Source organism: Strix aluco, chromosome 5 (assembly GCF_031877795.1).
Source record: "Strix aluco isolate bStrAlu1 chromosome 5, bStrAlu1.hap1, whole genome shotgun sequence".
Lineage (NCBI taxonomy): Eukaryota > Metazoa > Chordata > Aves > Strigiformes > Strigidae > Strix > Strix aluco.
The window spans coordinates 89,166,963-89,177,295 of NC_133935.1; the positions used below are offsets into that span (position 1 = coordinate 89,166,963).

General features: G+C 48.3%; 2 long non-coding RNA genes across 2 annotated transcripts; one reads left to right on the forward strand and one right to left on the reverse strand.

Annotated features, from left to right (window-relative positions):
• Positions 1-615: 615 nt before the first annotated feature.
• Positions 616-1,898, forward strand: LOC141924883 (uncharacterized). The gene is made up of 2 exons (XR_012623686.1): positions 616-1,370; positions 1,767-1,898. It is a non-coding gene; the product is annotated as an uncharacterized LOC141924883 (long non-coding RNA).
• Positions 1,899-4,881: 2,983 nt separating this feature from the next.
• Positions 4,882-7,572, reverse strand: LOC141923877 (uncharacterized). The gene is made up of 3 exons (XR_012623421.1): positions 7,549-7,572; positions 5,877-5,950; positions 4,882-5,398 (listed from the first exon to the last, which is right to left on the reverse strand). It is a non-coding gene; the product is annotated as an uncharacterized LOC141923877 (long non-coding RNA).
• Between the last annotated feature and the right edge of the window lie 2,761 nt (positions 7,573-10,333).

The window sequence follows — 10,333 nt, forward strand, 5'->3', positions numbered from 1 at the left end:
CCGCCTGCCCATGGGAAGTGGGGAATGAATTCCTCCTGACCTGCCACGTTAACGGGTGAAGCATCGCTACAAGTCTTCTCTCACGTGGGGTACGCAACAGATTTCAGATTTCTACAAAATATTACTGAATTAAACTGCACTCATGCCACTCCATCTGCATTTTTCCCCTCTATCCATTAGAGCAAAGAAAAACGAGACAAGGTGAAAGGTTTTCCTTGCATTAGAAATTGTTGGGTTAAGGCAGACGTTTGGCTTTTTAAAAAGAATACAACAAGAGAAGCATCTCAAGGAGATTCCCCACCTGCCAGGCTGCTCCTGTAGTTATCTGACAGACATTTCAGAGGAGTCTAAGAGCCCGGCCTAAGGCTAAGATGCGCAATTGCATTTTTGGGATCGACGCAACGTCCAATCCCCAGGGAACCCCACTGACTGCAACGGGATTATCTGTGGAAATGACGCAAACCGGATTTTACCATGTTCCTCAAAAGACTGACAGGCTACTCCCTCCAGAAAACCTCTGCTGAAAGGCAACCCGCTTTAAGCTGTCGTATCAAGACGGCTGCGAAAACTTACAGAGGAGTCGGTGGGCAAGTCAGTGTACCACTTGCGGCCTTTGAATTCCCCTCCTCTGTTCTGGGGGGTACACAGTGTATTGGGGTACCCAGGGAGCAGGGTACATGGTATATTGGGGGTACCCAGTATATTGGGGTACACAGAGTATTGGGGTACCCAGGGTGCGGGGTACACAGTACATTGGGGTACACAGTGTGTCGGGGTACACGGTGTATTGGTGTACCCCGTACCTTGAGGTACACAGGGTGTGTGGTTTATGGGGGTGCCTGGGGACCAGGCGCAGGGTATTATCGGGGTGCAGAGTTATGGGGGTGTGCAGGGACCTGGGCCCCGGGGCTGCTTCTAGAGAAACACCCAGGTTTAGGTCCAAAAAAAGAGAATTTCTGCCCATCAAGAGCCTTTTGCAGGCGAGTAACGGGGTACAGCTGGGGAGGGGGGAGGCGGGGGGTCAAGCCCAGCTAAACCCGGTTCTTCCAAGTCCCCCCTTGGTACGGCGATGGATTTAGGGGTGCTGAACCCCAAGAAAAACCCAAACGAGCGTTTGCTAAAACAAACTCCTTTAATACAGGGAAAGCCCGGCGGCTTCCGGGGGAGACAAGAATCACCAATAACGGTCGGTTCACACCAATAACCAGCAGCTCCCCCGGCCCCACAGAGATAAAATACAGTACAAAAAATACATTTTCTCATCCCAAAACACGTGGGGTTCCCCGCCCCCGCTGGAGTTCTCACAGCTTTTATGTACAAATGGGGGGGTTTTGGCAGTTTACGACTCAGAGACCTTCAGCATGGGGGGGGTGTGGTGGTTTAGTCCCTGCTGGGGTCTGAGACCACGCGGCCGCTGCCCCTCCCCCACAAAGGGAGTGAAAGGCAAAGCCCCGGGCTGAGATAAGGAAAGGTTTAATACAACAGTGCAACAGCAACACAACAAACAACAACAACAACAGTGATAACAATGAACAGAGCAAAATATCTACCAATACAGCAGCGAGAAGCGCGATGGCACAACACACGTGTTAACCGACCCCTCTGGCTTCCGCGCCAGGATGTGATGTCAGTCCCAATGGTATCTGAGTAACCCGTCCCAATGGTATCTGAGTAACCCGTCCCAATGGTATCTGAATAACCCGGCTAGAGCTCCCCCCCCACTGCGGGGGAAACTTAACCCTATCCTGGCTAAGCCAGGACAGGAGGGCTTATGGATTTTTATTCCCCTTAATATTTTTTTTTTTAAACCATACAATTCTAAAGCCTTCATTTGCCAGAATTTACAAGAGATTCTCCTCTCCCATATATAAAATATAAAAATACTTTTTTGGCAAATATTGAACAATTCTTCTTTGAAACAAACCCAAGTAGGTTTTTTTGCCCCAAAAAGCCTGCGGGTTTATGGAGCCCGGGCTCCTGCCGAGGTGCTGCAGCTGCGTGTCAGTCCGTGAGGCTCCCAAATCAGAGGTTATGAGCCAAAAAGCCAGTGAAAAGATCACTGGAAAGGTAAAGGAAGGGCAGAGCTGTGGTTGTACTGGAGGCATGGGCCAGGGCAGAGCTCGCAAGGCTGCCAGAGGTGGATGGTGGGCTTACTTTGAACAAAAAATTTTAAAAAATTTAAAACCGCCCCCAAAATAAAAAAATTAAAACCCCCAAAAATAAACCCCCAAAAAACCCCTAAATAAAACCCAAAAAACCCCACAAAAATCCCCAATCCCCAAATCCAAAATACTGCAAAAATCCCTCCAAAACACAAAAAACAACTGAAAAACCCCAAAACACCAAAAAAACAAAAAACCCAAATCCCCCCCAAAACCAAAACACCCCAAAACCTGAAAACCCTCCAAACCCCAAAACCCCCCAAACCCCCAAACCCCAACCCCAAACCCCCCCCACCCCAAACCCCCCAAACCCCCCACACCCAAACCCCCCAAACCCCCCACACCCACCAAACCCCAACCCCAAACCCCCCCCACCCCAAACCCCCCAAACCCCCCCAAACCCCCACACCCAAACCCCCCAAACCCCCCACACCCACCAAACCCCAAAACCCCCCAAACCGCCCAAAAAAAAACCGCAAAAAAACCCGCAAAAAAGACGCAAAAAAACCCGCAAAAAAGACGCAAAAAAACCCGCAAAAAAGACGCAAAAAAGACGCAAAAAAACCGCAAAAAAAGGAAAAAAGAACCCCCGCAAAAAATCCGCAAAACCGCAAAAATCCCTACAAAAAAATCTCCCAAACCCCTGTAAAAAAACCTCCCAAACTGCGGCAAAAAAACTGTAAAAACCTGCAAAAAACCTCCAAAAAACCTGAAAAACAACCCGCAAAAAAACCACGGAAAAAAACCTGCAAAAAACCCACAAAGCAACCTGCAAAAAAACCCGCAAAAAAATCCGCAAAAAAACCCTGCAAATAGCCTCCCAGACATCGGCAAATAAACTGCAAAATCCTCCCAAACCTCGGCAAAAAACCTGCAAAAAACTGCAAAAAACCACCCGCAAAAAATGCCCGCAAAAAAACCCCTGCAAAAACCGCACAAAAATCCCGAGCAAAAACGGACAATAAAACCCCACGTAAAAAAACCCGCAAAAACCGCAAAAAAACGCGCAAAAAACCCGCAGAAAAACCTGCAAAAAAATCTGAAAAAAAACCCTGCAAAAAACCCTCCCAAAACTCGGCAAAATACCCGTAAAAAACCGCGCCAAAAAAAGCGCAAAAAAACGCGCCAAAAAAAAGCGCCCAAAACTGGGCCAAAAACCGCGCCAAAAAAAAAAAACGCGCCAAAAAAAACCTGCGCCAGAAAAAAAACCTGCGCCAAAAAAATAATCTGTGCCGGACAAAAAAGGTGCAAAAAAAAAGGCGCAAAAAAGTGCGCCAAAAAAGGGTGCAAAAAAGGCGCAAAAAACACCGCGCCAAAAAAAAAGGCACCAAAAAAAGGCACCAAAAAAAAGGCACCAAAAAAAAAAAGGCACCAAAAAAAAGGCACCAAAAAAAAGGCACCAAAAAAAAAAAGGCACCAAAAAAAAAAAGGCACCAAAAAAAAAGGCACAAAAAAAAAGGCACCAAAAAAAAGGCACCAAAAAAAAGGCACAAAAAAAAGGCACAAAAAAAGGCACCAAAAAAAGGCACCAAAAAAAAAGGCACCAAAAAAAAGGCACAAAAAAAGGCACAAAAAAATAGGCACAAAAAAAAGGCACCAAAAAAAAGGCACAAAAAAAGGCACCAAAAAAAAAGGCACCAAAAAAAAAGGCACCAAAAAAAGGCACAAAAAAAAAAGGCACCAAAATAAGGCACCAAAAAAAAGGCACCAAAAAAAAAGCACCAAAAAAAAGGCACCAAAAAAAAGCACAAAAAAAAAGGCACCAAAAAAAGGCACAAAAAAAAAGGCACCAAAAAAAAAGGCACAAAAAAAGGCACCAAAAAAAGGCACCAAAAAGGCACCAAAAAAAGGCACTAAAAAAAAGCACAAAAAAAAAGGCACCAAAAAAAAGGCACCAAAAAAAAAGGCACAAAAAAAAAGGCACCAAAATAAGGCACCAAAAAAAAGGCACCAAAAAAAAAGCACCAAAAAAAAGGCACAAAAAAAAAGCACAAAAAAAAAGGCACCAAAAAAAGGCACAAAAAAAAAAGGCACCAAAAAAAAAGGCACAAAAAAAGGCACCAAAAAAAAGGCACCAAAAAAAAGGCACCAAAAAAGGCACCAAAAAAAGCACTAAAAAAAAGCACAAAAAAAAAGGCACCAAAAAAAAAGGCACCAAAAAAAAGGCACCAAAAAAAAAGGCACCAAAAAAAGGCACAAAAAAAAAGGCACCAAAAAAAGGCACCAAAAAAAAAGGCACCAAAAAAAAAGGCACCAAAAAAAGGCACAAAAAAAAAAGGCACCAAAATAAGGCACCAAAAAAAAGGCACCAAAAAAAAAGGCACCAAAAAAAAAGGCACAAAAAACGCGCCAAAAAAGGCGCAAAAAAACACCGCGCCAAAAAAAGGCGCAGAAAAAAGCGTCAAAAAAAAAGGCGCACAAAAAAACCGCGCCAAAAAAAAAAAGGTGCCAAAAAAAAAAGGTGCCAAAAAAAAAAAAGGTGCCAAAAAAAAAAGGCGCAGGAAAACGGCGCAGAAAAACCCGCAAAAAAACCGCAAAAAAAACCAAACCCCCCCAAACCACCCCAAAACCCAAACCACCCCTAAAAACCCCCCAACCCCCCCCAACCCCCCCCAAACCCCCCAACCCCCCCCAACCCCCCCCAAACCCCCCAACCCCCCCAACCCCCCCCAACCCCCCCCCCAACCCCCCCCCCCAACCCCCCCTTACCCCCCCCCCAGTCCCAAGGGTTCCCATCGGCCCTCGGTCCCCTCTGGCGCCGGCGGCTCCTGCCCTCGCCCAGATCCCTGGGCCCTTCCTCGCAGCTGCGCACACCCTCGGCAGGGCCCGGCCAGCCCCCGGAGGCAGGGGGGGGTTAGTCCCGGCATCAGTTCAACTCGGTTCTGCGGGGACCCAGAACGGAACAGAAACGGCAAAAGGCTTTGAAACAGGAGCCCTTGGGGCGAGGAGCCGGGAAGAGAAAACCCGCCGGGGGTTTGGACGCGGGGTCGTCCCGGCAGCAAAACATTTTAAATAATATCGTCCCCAAACCTGCCCGGGGAATGCCCAATGCTTCCCCTTCCGCCCACAAAATCCAACTGAAGTGGTCCATTTTCGTAGTCAGTCCGTGTCAATCCACAACGGAACGATGCTGCTCGGTTCCTCTCGCCATCGTTCCTCGGAGCCGCGGCCTGCGGGGATGTTACTCTCCAAAAATCCACAGGACGTTGACACCGGATAAACCCAGATTGACACGCCTGCAGAAATGAACAGGGTCGGAGTGAACGGCACGGAAATTTAAGCGTCTCTTTCAAATACTACATGAAAAACTATCCTTCGTGCACCACCAAAAACCCAAAAAACCCACCGAAACCACCAAAACCACAAAAACCCACCAAAACTACAGACAACCCACCAAAACCACAAAAACCCCACCAAACCCCCCCACCCGCCAAGCACCTGTTTCAAACATTCAATGAAAAACTCCCCAGGGGGCACTTTACCGCGCAGCATCGGGCTTTGCCGTGACTCCAGCGCGGCTCTTTGAGGCCGAAGCGGAATCTGGACGTCGCTGGTCGCTCCCACCCGTTCACATTTCTCCAATTTTACAAAAAAGCCGCGACCGTTGCAGACGCGAAGGTGGTTTTAGCCCCGTTCCCGTCCCCCCGCTGGAGCGGTTTCACCTCGACGAGGAGCCTCGCGGCAGGATGTTCCCCTCACCCCGGCACTACTCACCCCAGCATCCCCGACTCCTTGGTCTTGATGATGTACAGGAACATGAGCAAGGTGTGGAACAGGTTGTTTCTGCCCTGAAGCCACAGAGAGAGAAAAAAACTTTGAAGTCAAGTCCCCGAGGAGAAATCCCAGCGGGATTTTCAGGCGGAGGAAGCGGCCGTTGAGAAAGCCACCGCAAAACGGCCTCACGGGGGGGCTGGCGGCGTTTTTGCCTTCATCCTCGGCTTTTTTCAGTGAGAGAAATACCAGGAAAAAGACAAACGTGGGTTTTGGCTGGGTTATCATCTCTAAATACTTGACGTGCTGGAGGTTTTTGGAAAGCAGAGCAGGGATCGATCGAAAATTAAAATTCACTGGAGAATTTTGCTAGTTTGAGAGCGGAAGCTGCGCTGGGGCTGTGCGTGTGGTGGGGTTTTTGGGGTTTTGGTGTCCTTGGGTTTTTGGTTTTTTGTATTTTTGAGGCTTCAGTGGTTTGGTTTTTTCGGGGTTTTTTGGTGGGGTTGGGCGGGTTTTGGTGGTTTGGGGGGTTTTGGGGGTTTTTGGAGTTTTTAGGGGTTTTGGGGGCTTTGGTTTTCTTTTGGGTTTTGGGGTTTTTTGGGGTTTTGAGTTTTGTTTTTTGGGGGGTGGGTGGGGGTTTTCGGGATATTTTGGCGGTTTTGGGTATTTTTGGATGATGGGGTTTTGGGGGTTTTGGTGATTGTTTGGGGGACATAAAAAGGCCTGAACCTTAGGCCTCAAACCAAAGCCTGACCCACAGGCCTCGCACCAGAGTTGACTTCTGAGTGAACCTCCCGACCAGCACCCTATCCGCATGAAATACGACCAGATTTCCTCTGAAAACTAGATAAAGAATATCTCTTTTTGGACCCTAAGCCAGCTGTTTCCTACAAGACAGGAACTCCTCGGATGCGCCCCGGATCCTGGCCAGATCCGGGATGCGCCCGAGTGAAGCCGATCTACCGGATGTTTCCACGCCCCTTTTTTTTTATTTTAATAGGATTTGTTTGTTAAACTGTATAAAAGCAGGACCCTCAAACAAAACTGAGCCCGGGAGGAAGGGAGGGTGAGGGGAGGTGTTTTGTAATGCTTCTCTCTGTCCCAGTCTGCCTGTTAAGTGTTGGGTTTGTGAGTGTTTGAATCAAAGCGATGTTCTTGTTCTCCTTCCCCTAACGAGTCTGGGGTTTTGCCTGTTTTAACGGGTGAGGAAACCCCTCCCTGTCCTCATCTCAATTCCTGAGCCTTTTTGTTTAAATTTTCCTCCTTCCCAGCGCTGAGGGGGAAGGAGCGAGTGAAGGCTGCGTGGGGCTTAGTTACCCTCCGGGCCTAAACCAGGACAGAAGCTTCCCCCCAGGATTCTTAGGGACAAAGCCCCGGGTGACAACACACATCAAGGATTACGTGATGTGGTATTTTAAAATAAGTTGTTAGAAAACAAACAAGAGGAAGCTACTGCCTAGGTACGTATGGAGCTTAAACAGATACTAAATCTACTATTTAGAGCAGACTAAGTACAACATCATGGTCAAAGGCCAAGCTAAGGTTTACTGCCTGCACAGAGCCAGCCTAAGTGTCAACAGTCAATAAATGTGGCTAAATTGAGAAAAAAAAAGCCCCAAATCAGACCCCAATCAGATTTCCTGACAGCCGGAGGACACCGCTACCACCACCGTACCTTGGGCAGGTTGTAGACGTGGCGCGGTAGATCAGCTCGTGGTGGGGCGGATTGATGCTGCTCTGGTAGATGCAAAATACGTTTTCATTTGAAGTGTCCGCAAGTGAAAAGTTCCAAAGGTGTCGGGGATTTCAAGGTGCTGACGTGATCCCAGAGGCCAAGGGCAGCTCAATGTGAGCGCCTGGTACCTGTTTATCCGGTGTCTGAATGAAGTGTTGGGAAGTGAAGGTTTTGCCGTCGGATATTTGGGTGAGGCGGCAGCCTGGAGTCGAGGTAAGTGCAGAACACGTGCATGACGATCTGGAAAAATTAAAACAAATCTCCCTTGGAATCCTTTGCGACTTGTCTCATCCATAAAAGCCAATCTCCGATAAACCCAACCCCTTCTCCTGACCAAGCTTTTCCGATCAAATCAGTTTGGTTTTTTTACCTAGTTGAACTCTCTGCTGCTTCTGTTCTTCGTTCCGAAGGAAGGTGTGCAGTGCCTTGAGGTCTGTCATATAATCTTCATTCGCCGTAGGAGAATGACACAGACCGGGGGAAGAGCAGTAACGAGACCTTAAGCTGCTGCTTTCCACTGGCCCAATGCCAGTGGGGGACGGTGACCCGCTAGGAGAGCAGCTGCAGCTGGAAACCTTGGGCAAATTAAAAAAAAAACGCTTGTATCATATAAAGAGACAGAATTCCACCTTGATTGTAAATGACATGAATATAAAAGACTCTTGTTTGGGTTTGGGTTGGGTTCTTTTGGTCTCCTTTGCGCTGACAGTTTGATTTCTTGTTTTTCCTTTGTTCTGAAACAAACCACTCCCCAGGGGGCACTTTACCGCGCAGCATCGGGCTTTGCCGTGACTCCAGCGCGGCTCTTTGAGGCCGAAGCGGAATCTGGACGTCGCTGGTCGCTCCCACCCGTTCACAATTTCTCCAATTTTACAAAAAAGCCGCGACCGTTGCAGACGCGAAGGTGGTTTTAGCCCCGTTCCCGTCCCCCCGCTGGAGCGGTTTCACCTCGACGAGGAGCCTCGCGGCAGGATGTTCCCTCACCCGGCACTACTCACCCCAGCATCCCCGACTCCTTGGTCTTGATGATGTACAGGAACATGAGCAAGGTGTGGAACAGGTTGTTTCTGCCCTGAAGCCACAGAGAGAGAAAAAAACTTTGAAGTCAAGTCCCCGAGGAGAAATCCCAGCGGGATTTTCAGGCGGAGGAAGCGGCCGTTGAGAAAGCCACCGCAAAACGGCCTCACGGGGGGGCTGGCGGCGTTTTTGCCTTCATCCTCGGCTTTTTTCAGTGAGAGAAATACAGGAAAAAGACCAAACGTGGGTTTTGGCTGGGTTATCATCTCTAAATACTTGACGTGCTGGAGGTTTTTGGAAAGCAGAGCAGGGATCGATCGAAAATTAAAATTCACTGGAGAATTTTGCTAGTTTGAGAGCGGAAGCTGCGCTGGGCTGTGCGTGTGGTGGGGTTTTTGGGGTTTTGGTGTCCTTGGGTTTTTGGGTTTTTTGTATTTTTGAGCTTCAGTGGTTTGGTTTTTTCGGGGTTTTTTGGTGGGGTTGGGCGGGTTTTGGTGGTTTGGGGGTTTTGGGGGTTTTTGGAGTTTTTAGGGTTTTGGGGGCTTTGGTTTTCTTTTGGGTTTTGGGGTTTTTTGGGGTTTTGAGTTTTGTTTTTTGGGGGGTGGTGGGGGTTTTCGGGATATTTTGGCGGTTTTGGGTATTTTTTGGATGATGGGGTTTTGGGGGTTTTGGTGATTGTTTGGGGGACATAAAAAGGCCTGAACCTTAGGCCTCAAACCAAAGCCTGACCCACAGGCCCTCGCACCAGAGTTGACTTCTGAGTGAACCTCCCGACCAGCACCCTATCCGCATGAAATACGACCAGATTTCCTCTGAAAACTAGATAAAGAATATCTCTTTTTGGACCCTAAGCCAGCTGTTTCCTACAAGACAGGAACTCCTCGGATGCGCCCCGGATCCTGCCAGATCCGGGATGCGCCCGAGTGAAGCCGATCTACCGGATGTTTCCACGCCCCTTTTTTTTTATTTTAATAGGATTTGTTTGTTAAACTGTATAAAAGCAGGACCCTCAAACAAAACTGAGCCCGGAGGAAGGGAGGGGTGAGGGGAGGTGTTTGTAATGCTTCTCTCTGTCCCAGTCTGCCCTGTTAAGTGTTGGGTTTGTGAGTGTTTGAATCAAAGCGATGTTCTTGTTCTCCTTCCCCTAAGGAGTCTGGGGTTTTGCCTGTTTTAAACGGGTGAGGAAACCCCTCCCTGTCCTCATCTCAATTCCTGAGCCTTTTTGTTTAAATCTTCCTCCTTCCCAGCGCTGAGGGGGAAGGAGCGAGTGAAGGGCTGCGTGGGGCTTAGTTACCCCTCCGGGCCTAAACCAGGACAGAAGCTTCCCCCCAGGATTCTTAGGGACAAGCCCCGGGTGACAACACACATCAAGGATTACGTGATGTGGTATTTTAAAATAAGTTGTTAGAAAAACAAACAAGAGGAAGCTACTGCCTAGGTACGTATGGACCTAAACAGATACTAAATCTACTATTTAGGAGCAGACTAAGTACAACATCATGGTCAAAGCCAAGCTAAGGTTTACTGCCTGCACAGATCCAGCCTAAGTGTCAACAGTCAATAAATGTGGCTAAATTGAGAAAAAAAAAAAGCCCCAAATCAGACCCCAATCAGATTTCCTGACAGCCGGAGGACACCGCTACCACCACCGTACCTTGCAGGTTGTAGACGTGGCGCCGGTAGATCAGCTCGTGGTGGGGCGGATTGA